Here is a 15422-nt window from a genome sequence, read left to right on the forward strand (position 1 = left end):
TGCATGTAGGTAAGTGCACATATGTCATGCAATGCCCTCGGAGGACAGAAGAGGCTGTTGGATCCCCTGGAACTGAAGTTATGGACAGTTGTTAGCTGCCATATGGGTGCTGGGATTTGAACCCGGGTCTTCTGCAAGAACAGCTAGTGTTCTTAACTGCTGAGCCATTTCTCCAGCCCCTGTTATTTTTATTTTTATTTTTGGTCTCTTTTTTGAGACAGAGTCTCCCTGCAGCCCCAGCTGGCCTAGAACTCACTATGTAGACTGGACTGGCCTTGAATTCACAGAGATTCGCCTGCCTCTGCCTCCGGAGTGCTGGGATTAAAGGAGTGCACCACCACGCCCAGCCTTTGCTCAGTTATTAATTGGTGCCCAATATGGCTTCAGAGATCCTCTGAATATATATATATTTAAACTATTTAATTTTAATTTAATTTAATTTTATGTATATGAACATATTGCCTGCATGTGTGTAAGTGCACCCATGTCGTGTAATGCCTGGAGAGGTCAGAAGAGGGTGTTGGAACTGGAGTTATGGATGGTTGTTAGCCACCATGTGAGTGCTGGGAATCAAATCCGGGTCCTCTGCAAGAGCAGCCAGTGCTCTTAACTGCTGAGCCATCTCTCCAGCCCCAATCCTCTGAATATTTAAGTCAGATCTTGTCATTCCTCTTGTTGATAAGCCCTCCAATAGATTTTTGTCTTTTGTTTTTTTGAGACAGGGTTTTACTTGTAGTTCAGGCTGTCCTGGAATTCACTATGTAGTTCAGGTTGGCCTTGAACTTGTGGCAATCCTCCTACCTCAGCCTCCCAAATGCTGAGTGAGCCACCGTGCCTGCCTTTCCAATGGATTTGCATTTCACTTAAAACAGGACGCAGTCATTCCCTGGTGGACAAGATCATGCACTCTGCTCTCCTCTTGTCTCTCTAGTCCCATTTTCTCTCTTCAATCTTGTTTACTCTGCCTCAGCTATGTGAACTTCCTCCTACTTCATCAAAGACCAGGCACATTTCCACCTCAGGACCTTTGTACTTCCTTCCTCTGGCACTATGTCCACACGTCCCTCCCTCACATCCTTCGAGTCTGACCCTAAGTGTTACCTTCTCTATCAGGCCTTTCCTGGCTCCCTTCACTACAATTTCTAACTCCCCCCTCTTCACCACGTTTTCTCTCATATATAGTTGCTAGATTTTATGGGGGGGGGAGAAGAGGAGAAAGACAAAAAGGGATATATATTTGGGAAAAGAGGGTTAGCAGGATTTTTTTCCATAATATGTTATTTTACCTAACATAGTTTCAAGCTCACTTGGTAATCTTGTTTATTATCTGTCTCTTTCCTTAGAATATCAGTAAGCAGGGAGTTTTATGTGTTTTGTTCACTGTTGAATCCCCATCCACCGTTCTTGGTCTATATTAGGTGGTCAGTGATCTTGTGAAACAAACTAATACATCCATAGCTTGCTGTTGCTCCAGTTTAACAAACTTTCCTATTTATGCACAGTTAGGTGTTGCTTTTAATTTTTTATTTTATTATTATTTTTTGTCTTTTTTTTGAGACAGGGTCTCCCTGTAGCCCCAGCTGTAACTCACAGAGGTCCACTGGCCTCTGCCTCCTGAGTGCTGGGACTAAAGGCATGTACCACCGTGCCCAGCCAGGTATTACTTAAAAAATTTATTTATTTATTATTTTTTTATTTTATGGGTATAAGTGTATTGCTTGCATGTATGCAAGTGTACCCGTGTCGTGCAATGCCCAGGGAGGGCAGAAGAGGGTGTTATATCCCCTGGAACTGGAGTTAAGGACAATTGTTTGCTGCTGTGTGGGTGCTGAGATTCGAACCTGGATCTTTTGCAAGACTAGCCAGTGCTCTTAACTGCTGAGCCATCTCTCTAGCTCAAGGTTGCTTGTTAAATTGCATTTATTTATTTTTATTTTGTGTGTATGTATGTGTGGGTGCACATGTGGAAGTTAGGGGACAACTTTCAGGAGTCAGTTCTCTTCTTGCATAATATGGAACCTGGGGATCAAACTCAGGTTGTCAGGCTTTGTGACAAGCACCTTTACCCAATGAGCCATCTCACCAGCTCCCAGATACTGCTTTTAACTATAATGAACTAGACTGTAAACTCTGTGAGGGTAGCAAGCCAGTCTTCTTGTTCATCATTTCTTTCCTAGTGCTTTACCATGTAAATATGCAATAAATAAATGTGTGATAAAATGCAAACTTAATAAGATTCTTACCCTTCAGCCTCAGGCTGAAGCCCTAGCAGTCCTGGTCAGTACTGGATTTACTGAGGGTGTCAAGTAAGCGTCCCTTATCAGAGGAAGTGGTACCAAAGCAGGAACCAGTGATCTCCTAGGGATGTCACCAATATTTGCATCAGGGCTCTTACCTCCTCCAGCCACAGGCCCTTGTTTCCCATACCTTCATCCTGAAAGACAGGTCCCTGTGGGGAAGACATTGAAACTACAATAAAGTGACTGTAAGCAGCAAGCACCCAGCCAGTGTTTCTTACTGGGACTTTTTAAAAAGACAGAATCTCACAGTCTCATATAGCTCAGGATGACCTCCACCTGTTTCTGTAGCCGAGGGTGACCTTGAACTTCTGATTCTCCTGTTTCCATCTTCCACATGCTGGGATTATAGGTGTGCACCACCTACTCTGTGGTGCTAGGGATCCAACCCAGGATCTTCATGTATGTGAAGCCTACATTGTACCAGCTTAGCTACATCTCTAGCCCCTATTTGAGCTCTTTCTAGAACAAAATGATCTTCCTTAAGGCCAGGCAGATATTTGCAGTCATTTAGCTGACTTGATATGTTTTTGTGCTGAACTCATGAGAAAAGAAAGCTATTGTATCTCATAAGCCTCTTGATAATACCACAGTACATATTGCACTGAACATTTTTATGAGCTAGATAAGTTTAAAAGTCTTTCAAAGACAGTGATTTAGACTCATGTTTCAGCTTAAAAATATTCAGTTTTCAGCTAGTGAAAATCATTAACCTTTTTGTTGTTGAGACAGGTTGTAAGTTTGAGGCCAACTTGAGCTACACAGTGAAACCTTGTCTCAGAAAAAAAAAAAAATTTAGCCTTGTGTGGTGGCCCATGCCTTTCATCCCAGCACTCAGGAAGAAGAGGCAGGTGGATTTCTGTGAGGTCGAGCCAGCCTGATCTATCTACATAGCTGTGGCTACAGGGAGACCCTTTCTCAAAAACCAACCAAAAAATGAATAATTGAATAAACAAACTGATTTTCCCTTGTTGAAATTTTCAGAACTATGATTTGCATGCTTGTTCAGCTTCTACTCTTAAATTTGAGTCCTTTGATTTAAAACAAAGAGCCAGGCATGGTGGCACACGCCTTTAATTAATCCAAGCACTTGGGAAGCAGAGACAGATGATCTCTGTGGCTATCAGGTCAGCCTGGACTAAATAGCAAGTTCTAGGCTAGCCAGGGATACATAGTGAGACTTTGTATATAAGTAAATAAATAAATCAATCAAAGAAAGCTTTACTATGGAAACATTTAGATATATACCAATTAAAGACTATAACTCGGGAGGCAGAGGCAGGCGGATCTCTGTGAGTTCGAGGCCAGCCTGGTCTACATAGTGAGTTCCAGGCCAGCTGGGGTTACTGGGAGACCCTGTTTCAAAAAGACAAAAAAAAAAAAAAGACTATAGTTTAATTGGGGTTAGAAAGATGGTTAAGAGCACTGGCTGCTCTTGCAGAGGACCTGGGTTCAGTTCCCAGAATCCACATGATAGTTAACAACCATCCATAACTCCAGTTCCAGGGGATATGATGCCCTTTTCTGTCCTCCATGGGCATTACACCAGAAGGGTGCACTTACATATATGCAGGTAATACATTCATATACATGAAATTTTTAAAAATTTAAAAAGACTACAGTATAATGATCTAAGATTCTGCTGCTCTTATTTCATCTATTTTTCTCGTCCTAACTTTTCTGGAAGGGGAACAAAGGTGGAATTTAATGCAAATCACAGACATCGCAAACGTTCAACTCTAAACATTTTGGTACAGTCAGTCATATGTCACTTAATGATAGGATACATTCTGACAAATGCATGCTTAGACCATGCCATCATCCTATGACTGTCACAGAGTGCACTTACACAAGCCTAGATGGTCCAAGCCAATCACTTGCCCTGGACTCAGGCTGCAATTAAGTGACGCAGGAAACAAATGCAAACTGGAGGAGAACGCTTCCAGTGTAACACAGAAGACTGCTTCATTTTTATATTTTCATACAGGGTCTTATGTAGCCCAGGCTGGTCTATGTGGCTGAAGATGAACTTGAACTTCTGATCCTCCTGCCTACTTCTGATCCTGCCTCCTAAGTGCTAGGATTACAGGTGTGCATAGCACACCCTGTTTTTGCAGTGCAGGGGGTTGAACCTAGGACTTCCTACGTGGTAGGCAAGTGCTCTACCAACTGAACTGCATCTCTAGCTTCAGCATACTGTTTTAAATATTTTTATAAGAAGGAATGTACTCTGAATTAACCACAAAAAGTATAGTGCAAGTGAATGTATAAACCTGTAACGTAGTCATTTATTATTATTATTATTATTTACTGTATACAATTATATGTATAATTTTTTAGATGATGTGGCACAATAACTTTGTTTATGTCATCATCAGGACAAACGTGTTAGCAATGCCTTATATTACATTACGATCCATTGTTGACTGAAACATTGTTTTGTATGTATGAAGCACTAACATATATCTTTTTATAATTCCTGGGGCTAGAGAGATGGCTCAGAGGTTAAGAGCACTGACTGCTTTTGCAGAGGATCTGGGTTCAATTCTCAGCACCCACATGGTGGCTACGAACCGTCCTTAACTCCAGTTCCTGGGGAATCTGACATCCTCTTCTGACCTCTGAGGCATTCATTGCATGGCATGTGTGCACTCACTTACATGCAGGCAATATACTCATACATATAAAATTAAAAAAATATATTTTTTAAAAAAGATATGTGGGGCAGGGTGTGGTGGCACAGGCCTTTAATCCCAGGACTTGGGAGGTAGAGGCAGAGGCAGGTGGATATCTGTGAGTTCAAGGGCAGCCTGGTCTCCATAGTGATTCCAGGCCAGCTGTGACTACAGGGAGACCCTGTCTCAAAAATACCAAAAAAAAAAAAAAGAAAGAAAGAAATATGGAATGACTCATAAACACAACAACTCCTTACTGTTACATGATAATCAATCCATATTCAATTTCCCTGATGGTTTCAAAAATGAATTTTTAGAAGTTATTTTGTTGATTAAGATCCCTAAACCCACACGTTTTATTTGATTGATATATATCTTGTCTTTAATCTCTAATAATTCCCTCTTTCTGTTCTTTCTTTTTTTCTTGTCATTTATTTGTTGGGAACTGTTTTCTGATTTTATTGAACTGAATCCTGTTTCAAAGTAACATCTCTAGCTGGGCATGGTGATGCATGGCTGGGGCTACAGGGAGATCCTGTCTCAAAGTAACACACCTTTAATTACAGCACTTAGAAAGAAGCAGGTGGGTTTCTGTGAGTTTGAGTCCCACTTGGTCTATATAGTGAGTTCCATGACACTGAGGGCTACATAGTGAGACCCTGTCTAAAAAAGGTTGCATCTTCAAGCCTAAAGATAAAGACTTTTTGGATTCTTATAAAAGGTCACCAGTGACAGAAGAGGCAAGACTCATAGTTACTCTGAAGTCTTGTTTCTAGAAAGCGTTAAAAAAGACTTTCTTCTAATAAGTAGGAAGTTTGATTGTGATAAAGTTTATTTTAATACATATTTATTGAGAGCTGATAGGATGGCTCAGCAGGTTAGCACTTGCCACCAAGCCTGATGACCTGAGTTTGATCCCCAGAACCCAATGGTGGAAGGAGAGAACTGACCCTTCCAACTTGTCCTCTGACCTCCAGCCCTGCAGCACGACATGTTCATACTTTCTATCTCATTTATTTATTTATTTTTATTTATTTATTATTTATTTTGGTCTTTTTGAGACAGGGTCTTCCTGTAGCCCCAGCTGGCCTGGAATTCACTATGTAAACCATGCTGGCCTTGAACTCACAGAGATCTGCCTGCCTCTGCCTCCCAAGTGTTAAGACTAAGGTGTGCACCATGACGCCTGCTCCTTTATTTATTGTTTTTTTATTATGCGTAGGAGTGTATTGCCTGCATGTATGTTAGGGCACCCATGTCGTGCAATGCCCGTGGAGGTCAGAAGAAGCATCAGATCCCCTAGAACTGGAGGTACTGATGGTTGTTAGTTGCAATGTGGGTGTTGGGAATCAAACCTGGGTCCTCTGCAAGAGCAGCCAGGGCTCTTTACTACTGAGCCCTCTCTATCTTTCTCTCTGTTTATTTCACTCTCTCTCTCTCTCTCTCTCACACACACACAGAATAAATAAATACATAAATAAATATTTAAAAAGAGATATTTAAGGTTGTTGTGTGCAAAATTTGCATTTGAAACTCAAACCAATACTTCCTAATCTTTTTTTCCTTTCTTTCAGAATGATGGCTATAATAAGACTGGTCACTTCCTTCATTGGTTAAGCATTGAGAACACTGGCAGAGATTGGAAATTTTTCGGATATTAAAGACTATTTCTCACTGGCTCAAGGAGTATACTAGTAGTTACCAGGGGTACAGAGTTTTCCTTTATAGCAGCTAACCATTTTCAATATGGATATGGATAGTGTTTTGAAATTCATGATACCCTTCTGGAGGTATGGTCCCTCCGGTATTCTACAGATTCTAAAACATGGTAGGAAAATGAGTCTCCTGCCACTAGCGCTTCAGTACTAGGAACATGGTCTAATGCAAATACAGAGCTCCTGTGTGGACAGCTATTCCATGAATAACCTTGTTTGTATTCGGGGAGGGTTCCTAGCATCCATCCCCTAAGTGGTGGGCAAATTTCTGAACACATAAGGGAGATGTTGTATTGCTTCCCTCAACACTCAAGGAAGCCTTTTTTTTTTTTTTTTTTTTTTTTTTTTTTTTTTTTGTCTTTTTGAGACAGGGTCTCCCCATAGCCCCAGCTGTCCTGGAACTCACTATGTAGACCAGACTGGCCTTGAACTCATAGAGATCCACCTGCCTCTGCCTCCCGAGTGCTGGGATTAAAGGTGTGTGCCACCACGCCTGACTGGAAGTCTTTTTTTTTACAAAAAATTTTTATTTATTATTTTAATTTTATGTGTATGTATGTATTGCCTGTGTGTAGGTAAGTGCACCCATGTTGTGCAATGCCCTAGAGGCCAGAAGAAGCTGTCAGATCCCCTGGAACTGGAGTTATGGACAGTTGTTAGCTGCCCTGTGGGTGCTGGGATTTGAACCTAGGTCTTCTGCAAGAACAATCAGTGTTCTTAACCGCTGAGCCATCTCTCCAGCCCCTCAAGGAAGTCTTTAGCACAAATAAATTTTAGAATCACCATCACACTAGATCATTCTGGCATGTTTTAAAAAACTAAGCCCTAAAACTTACTTTTTATTTATTTGTTTGTGTGTGTGTGTGTGTGTGTGTGTGTGTGTGTGTGTGTGTGTGTAGGCCAAAGTATAACTTACAAGAGTTCGTTCTCTGTCTCAAACGTGTGTGCCCTCTGGATTGAACTTGCGTTGTCAGGCTGAGCGTCTCAAAGTATCGTCTCATTACAAGAGTCCGTTCTCTGCTTCCAACGTGTGTGTCCTCTGGATTGAACTTAAGTTGTCAGGTTCAGGGGCTCAAAGGCTAGTCCCTTTACCTGCTGAGCCATCTCTCTGGTCCCATTTTTCTTTTATTTTCATGTGATCCAGGCAGGCATTGATTTCATTATGTAGCTGAGGCTGGCCTTGAACTCCTTTTAAACAAATTTTGTTACATTTAATTAATTAATGTGTGCATGGTGTGTGTGTGTGTGTGCGTGTGTGCGTGCGAGCGTGCATGACACAGCTCAAGTCTGAGGATCTGAGGATAACTTGAGGGAGTTGGTTCTTTCTTTCCATCATGTAGGGGTCTGGGGATTGAACTCAGGTGGTTCAGGGTTGGCAGCAAGCGCCTTAACCCACTGAGCCATCTCTCTGGCCTTCGCCTTGAACTCTTTTTTGGTTGTGAGCCTTTAACAGCTGGCCAGCTCTCCAGTCCACTGCCTCGAACTCTTGATCCTTTTGCTTGTATCTCCCATTTGCTGGGACTATAGGAGTGTGCCACCCCACTGGATTTTAAATGCTATGTCCTTAACTCCTTTGCAACCTAATGGTAGCCCATTTTCATTGAAACTGGGATTTCTACAATTACCAATTCTGCAAAATCTTTATTTCAGAATCCTATTTTTTGTCTGGAAAAAGTTTACGTTACATGTAAGAATGTGATACTGGGCTGGAGAGATGGCTCAGTGGTTAAGAGCACTGGTTGTTCTTGCAGAAGGCCCAGGTTCTAATCCCAGCACCCACATGGTACCTAACAACCATCTGTAGCTCCAGTTCCAGGGGACCCGATACTCTCTTCTGATCTCCGTGGGCACTGCATGACATGGGTGCACTTACGCACCTGCAAACATAACTCTCATACACAGAAAATAAAAAAACTTTGGCTCTTAAAAATCAATATCTTTCTTTGGAAAAAATTTAATCTCCTTATGAGACACAAGTTTAGATTAGAGCTAGTGGTAGAGCACTTGCCTGACGTGTGCAAAGCTCTGGGTGCAAGTGTTGTGGGGGAAAATCTTTATTCAGTGTATGTTATTAGTAGGAGGCTCTTCAAGTACAAGGCCAGGGACATGGCAGAGCAAAGTGACTTCCTCTCTTCAGAAGAAAGGGACCTCACAGTGGCACCTGTTGGCATCCTGGACCAGCCCCTGGCATGTGTCAACTATTTGGCATGGAAGGAGCTTGGCATTCCCTGAACTGGCTGTGAGGGACTGAATGACCCAGTTACTGCATGTGTCCCAATGTTTCTTGGACTTCTTGGGGTAATTTTAAAGCACTTATGAAGCTGATTTTAGAACAAAGATGAGACTATGTACCTAAATGAAAACAAAAACAATGAACCATGGATCATCTAGGCAAACAATATTGTCTGTGTCATTCAGTTAAAATGACTCCAGCAGAAAATGAGCCAGAAGTCTTGCTGTTTCTTGGTGGTGATTCCTCCTCTGGTGACCTCAGTTCTGTCTTCCCCAGTGGGAGGAAGGTGCCATTTCCCCATTTTGGAGGTTGATTGCAGTCTTTTAAATTTTGATTTCTCTTTCATCATTGTTTTGAGTCAGGGTCTCATTCTGTAATTCAGTCTGGCCTCCAACTTGATATCTTCCTACCTCAGCCTCCCAAGTGCTAAGATTACAGGCCTAAGCTACCTCGGCTGAAGAGCTGCAGTTTTATACCTGGTAAGTATAAAACTATACAAAAAGTGCTATTAGAGGATAGAAATATAATATAGAATAATTAACAATTCAAAAATAACTCCAAAGAGAAAATATTATGAAATACAACATGTTAGGTGGGACTTTGGCTGCCTCTTAATCGAATTTCTAAAGCAAAGAAGCACTGTGGTCTTCACTTAGAGGGAACATCAGACAGATTTTCAAGCTCTTAATAGGCGGTCCAGTAATATATGGCATTGGCTGCTGGAATTTTGTGATTTTGATATCATTTCTGGCATGTGTCATAGAGGCGGATTAATTCCTAAATTCCTTTCCCAGGCCAGGACACATTGTGTCCAGGGACCTTGCTTAAAAGAAGTATGGAAATGTTTTTTTGTGGTGTGTCTGTGTGTCTGTGTGAAAATGACATAAACAACAGTGGAGAGACCAATTTCTCTCTGACGTTCAGGCTTATTTATAGACTTGAGTGACTCAACTGATAAACCAGCCAGCAGAGAACCTCCAGCAGAGAACCTCTTTGACTGAGGCACTGTGTTTCCTACAGCACTTGCCTCTCTGAACCCTTCTCTCAGTTGAGGTCTCTGACGGGGAGAGATAGGAAATATTCCTTGTCAAACAGGCTGAGCACATTTCTTCAGTCAACTGTCCCTCTTGGGTCAAAGGGTATATTGTGGTTTTAGTTACTGACACCTATACAATCAGTTAAGAAGCCTAGAGCACTGCCAAGCATGGGGTGCATTCCTGTAATCCCAGCATTTGGGAAATGGAGACAGGAGGATCAAGAGTTCAAGGCCAGCCTCAGTTACATAGTGAGTTTAAGTCTATCCTGGAGTGCATGAGGTCCTGCCTCAAAAAGCCAAAAATCCAGGCTGGTAAAATGGCTCAGTTGGTGCCGGGTGTGGTGGCACACGCCTTTAATCCCAGCACTTGGGAGGCAGAGGCAGGCGGGCCTTTGTGAGGTAAAGGCCAGCCTGGTCTACCTAGTGAGTTCCAGGATAGCTGGGGCTACAGGGAGACCCTGTCTCAAATATACCAAAAAAAAAAAAAAAAAGGCTCAGTTGGTAAAGGCACTTATTCTCAAGCCTGATGACCAAGGTTGTATGTCCAGGACCCACATGATGGAAAAAGAAAACCAACTTCTAATAAGTGTCCTCTCATTTCTACATGCACATCATAGCACAAATGAGTGCATGTGTGTGCACACATATATACAATAGTCTGCATGTATATAAGTGCATATGTGTCAGGCAATGCCAGTAGAGATCAAAAGAGGGTTTTGGATCCCCTGGAACTAGAGTTACACGTGGTTGTTAGCTGCCATGTGGGTGCTGGGAGCTGAACCTGGGTCCTCTGCAAGAACAGTCAGTGCTCTTAGCCGCTGAGCCATCTCTCCAGTCCTATTAACAATAAATATTATTTTAAAAAGTCCCAAGCCAAAAAACTCCCTAAAATAACACCCCCAGACAGAAAATCTACTATATCCCTAAACCAACAAAGGAACTCCTTGAGCACACAGATTTCAACTGACATGCCATGTCTTCTAAAAAGACCAATTTTACTGTTTGGCTCCCAATGGACTTTCATTTTTCATGTTCCTGATTTTTGTTTGTTGTGTTTGAGACAGGATCTCACTATGTATCTCTGGCCTGGAACTTGCTGTGTACACCAGGCTATCCTGGAACTCAGAGAAATCTGCCTGTCTTTGTCTCACAAGCACTTGGATTAAAGGCATGCGCCACCACACCTGGCTCTGTTTTTTATTTTTAACAAGGATTTATCACCTGGAAGAAAATATCAGTGTCTTTTTTTTTTTTTCATTTGTGAATTATTACTCTGGTTTGGGAACTGGAGAGATGGCTCAGTGTTTAAGAACACTGCCTGCTCTTGCAGAGGACCTGGGTTCAATTCCGAGCACCCTCATGTCCACCAACAACCCTCTGTAACTCCAGTTCCAGGGGATCCAAAACGCCCTCTTCAGACCTCTGCGGGCATCGCATGACATGGGTGCATTTACATCCAGGCAACACACTCATACACATAAAATAAAAAACATTAAGTAAAATATTTTTTAAAACGAGACTATAATTATCTAGGTGGCAGGGTGAACACTTTGTAATGTCTATTACAGTCTCTAGAACACCTAGAGAAGCATGTTCTAGTGGTGCCAATTAGGCTGCCATGGATGGAATGGTCCTGTATGGACGAGAAGGGAAATCTAGAGTTGGCAGGTTCAGATTGGAGTCTGTTTCCTGCAATATGTGACAGATCACAAAGTGTGACATCAAGCTACAGCACTTGCCATGTAATCCTAATGACTTGAGTTCTGGCCCCACACGTGAAGGTGGAAGGATAGAGCTGGAGAGATGGCTCAGTGGTTAAGAACCCTGTCTGTGCTTGCAGAGGACCCGAGTTTGGTTTCCAGCACCCTGGCAGCTCACAACTGTCTGTAATTCTAGTTCCAGGGGATCTGATGCCCTCTTTTGACCTCCACAGGCATTGCACAACACAGGTACACTTACAAAGACGAAGACAAAACACTCATACACATAAAATAAAAATACATAAATTAATTTAAAAAATAAAGGTGGAAAGAGAGAATCAATTCCATAAAGTTGTTCTCTGACCTCCACAGGTACAGCATGGAACACACCTCCCCAACTCCCCCATATCATGCATTCACATATAATAAATACACACACACACACACACACACACAAACACACACACACATATATTACTTTTTGAGACAGGGTCTCCCTGTAGCCTGAGCTGGCCTGGAACTCACTATATAGACCAGGTTGGCCTTGATCTCACAGAAATCCACCTGCCTCTGCCTCTCGAGTGCTGGAATTAAAGGTGTATGCCACCACTCCTGGCCTTAAATACTTTTATTTAAAAAATTAAAAAAATATTTTATAGTGCATTTTAAAAAAGATTTGATCATTTTGATTTATTCATATGAGTGTGTGCCTGGATGAGTTTATACACACCATGCATGTACAGGTGCTTATGGAGGCCATAGGGTTTTGAATCCTTTGGAACTGGAGTTACAGGCAGTTGTGAGCCACTTGTAGGTGCTGGGACTGAACCCATCACTTTTTTTAGCGCGCGCGCGTGCGTGTGTGTGTGTGTGTGTGTGTGTGTGTATCATGCCATAGTTTGTGTCTGAAGGTCAGAGGACAAGCAGTAGGAATTGATTCTCTCTTTTCACCTTTGGGCCTGGGAATTGAACTCAGGTCATGTCAAGATTTGTGGCAGGCCCCTTGACCAGCTGAGCCATCTTGCTGGCCCAAAATTTTTTTTAAAAAACAAATGTGGCAATCATTTAACCTCCCTGAGCCCTTCTTTCCTTACTGCTAAAATGGGGGGTGAAAATATTCATCCTAAAAGAGCTAACAATGTTGTTAACCCCTTATTGTGTGCCAGCTACTGTTCTATTTTTAAATTAAATTATTTATTTAGAGGCAGAGTCTCACTATTATGGACAGAATGCCCACTATGTAGGCCTTGAACTTACAGAAATCTGTTTGTCTCTGTTTCCTAAATATTACCATTAAAGGCTTGTGCCATCACACCCAGCTCCTAGCTAGCTACTGTTGTGAGTCCTTTAAGTGTATCAGCTCATTTATTTTACAGATGGGGAAACTAAGGGTCAGATGTGTTCAGAGATGTTAAGTAACTCAGTAACAATAATAAAGGAAGGAAAGTGAGTTTTAGGCAGTGTAGCACCAGAAACCAAGCTCTTTGCTATGTTATAATGCTTTTGTGGTTTACAAGCTCAAAGTGCATGCAAAACATGTGAATCAATGTATGTGAAAATATTTTGGTTATAAGACACAATGCACTATTTACTACTGTTGTGTATAGTGAGCAGCCAATCAATGCTTTAGTTGAATCATCTGCGGTGATACAAAAAGGTTTTATGCTTACATTCTTAAGATGGTTTAACTTTCAAAGTGCTTTCATGTATTTGATTTCCCTTGGATAAAAAGCCTCTTCAAATCCAGTTTAGAACAAGAGGAAGCATAATAAAATATGCAAAGCTGAGTAATGGCCCAGAGATGTTGAACATCTTGGTCAGGCTACAAAGTGAGCTAAACCATCCAGAACTAGAATGCAAATTTCTGGCCAATGTCTTTTCAGTTTTGTTTTTGGTTTGTTGCTATCTGTTAAATTGAATCATGCAAGTTATCAATAATAAAACTATAAAAATACCGATTTTTTCTTTCAGCCAGTACCTCTTCCTTGAAGTTTGTTTAATCTTTCAGGCTGTTGTTTTAAAAACAAAAACCAGGAGCTAGGGGTACAGTTTAGTTGGTGCTTTTCTAGAATGGCAGAAGCCCAGGGTTCCACCCCAATAATACAAATAAAATAAAAAATAAAAGCAGGGCTTGAAATGTAGCTTGTTTGGTAGAATGCTTACCCTAGCATGCATGAGGCATAGGGGTCTATCTTCAGTACTGCATAATCTGGATGTGATTGTGCATGCCTATAATTCCTGGCCTAGAACTTGATAAATAACCAAAGATGACATTGAATTTCTGATCTTCACGCCTCTATCTCTCCAAATACGGACTACTACAGTTGTGTGTCACCACTGTGGAATCGGTAATTTAAATAAAGAAAAACATAAGCGAAAAAAAAAAAAGGGAAAAAGGTTTATGCTGCTATTTTCTCTTATAAAAGGTTTATGTTGCTATTTCATTGGCTAGGCCTGGTTGCACATGCCTTTAGTCCCAGTGGTCTGGGGGCAGATACGGCCAGATCTCTGTGAGTTCAAGGCCAGCCTGGTCTACATAGTGAGTTCTAGGTCGGTTGGGGCTACAGGTAGACCCTGTCTCAAAAAGACCAAGAAAACTTTTTTATTTATTATTTTTATTTTATGTGTATGAGTGTATTGCTCACATGTAGGTTGGTGCATTCATGTTGTGCAGGATGGTTGTTAGCCACCACGTGGGTGCTGGGAATTGAACCCAGGTCCTCTGCAAGAGCAGCCAGTGCTCTTAACCTCTGAGCCATCTCTCCAGCCCCCTAGTTTCTCTTTAACATGTAGTAAATAACAATTTTTAAAAAGCCCTGGGGTGAGGGCTGGAGAGATGGCTCAGTGGTTAAGAGCACTTGCTGGTCTTGCAGGGGACCTGAGTTTGGTTCTCAGCACCCCCATCAGGGGGCTCACAATTGCCTGCAACTCCAGATCCAGGGGATCCAATGCCCTCCTCTGGCCTCTTGGGGCACCCAGAGCTTTGTGCACATACACATAGACACACACACACATTAAAAAAATTAAAAAATAGCCAGGCAGGCCTGGTGTGGTGGCATATGCCTTTAATCCCAGCACTTGGGAGACAGAGGCAAGTGGGTCTCTGTAAACTCAAGGCCAGTCTGGTCTACATAGCCAGTTCCAGGACAGCTGGGGCTACAGGGAGACCCTGTTTCAAAAAGACCAAAAAAATAAAATAAAATAAAAATAAAAAATAAAAAATATTAGCAAAAATCTTGGCGAGAGTGAGATGGTACCTTGTTATGTAGCTAATGCTATCCTCCAACGCACAGTCCTATTACAATCTCCTAAAATTTAGTGTTACCAGCATATGCTACCCACCATATTTGATACCAAGCTTTTCTTTTTTTTTTTTTTTTTTTTTTTTTTCAGGGTCTTTCTGTTTATTCTAGGCTAGCCTCAAGCTCACTTTGCAGCCCATGCTGGCCTGGACTGACATCACTTTCCTGCTTCAGCCTCCCAAGTCCTGGGACTAGAGCAACCATGCATGGCCCAAAGCTCTGTTTTAAAAAGACATTATCAGCCAGGCTTTGTAACCCACATACTTGGGAGGCAGAGACAGGTGGATCTCTGTGAGTTTGGGGCCAGTCTGGTCTATATATGGAGTTCCAGGCCAGCTGGGGCTACAGGGAGACCCCTGTCTCAAAAATACAAAAAAAAAAAAAAAAAAAATAATTTTAGTTTGGTGTTAGGAGAGAATTTCCAATAATTAAAAAAAAGACTTTAAATATATTTCTGCCATTCT

This window comes from Nannospalax galili, unplaced genomic scaffold (assembly GCF_000622305.1).
Source record: "Nannospalax galili isolate Female #2095 unplaced genomic scaffold, S.galili_v1.0 scaffold56, whole genome shotgun sequence".
NCBI lineage: Eukaryota > Metazoa > Chordata > Mammalia > Rodentia > Spalacidae > Nannospalax > Nannospalax galili.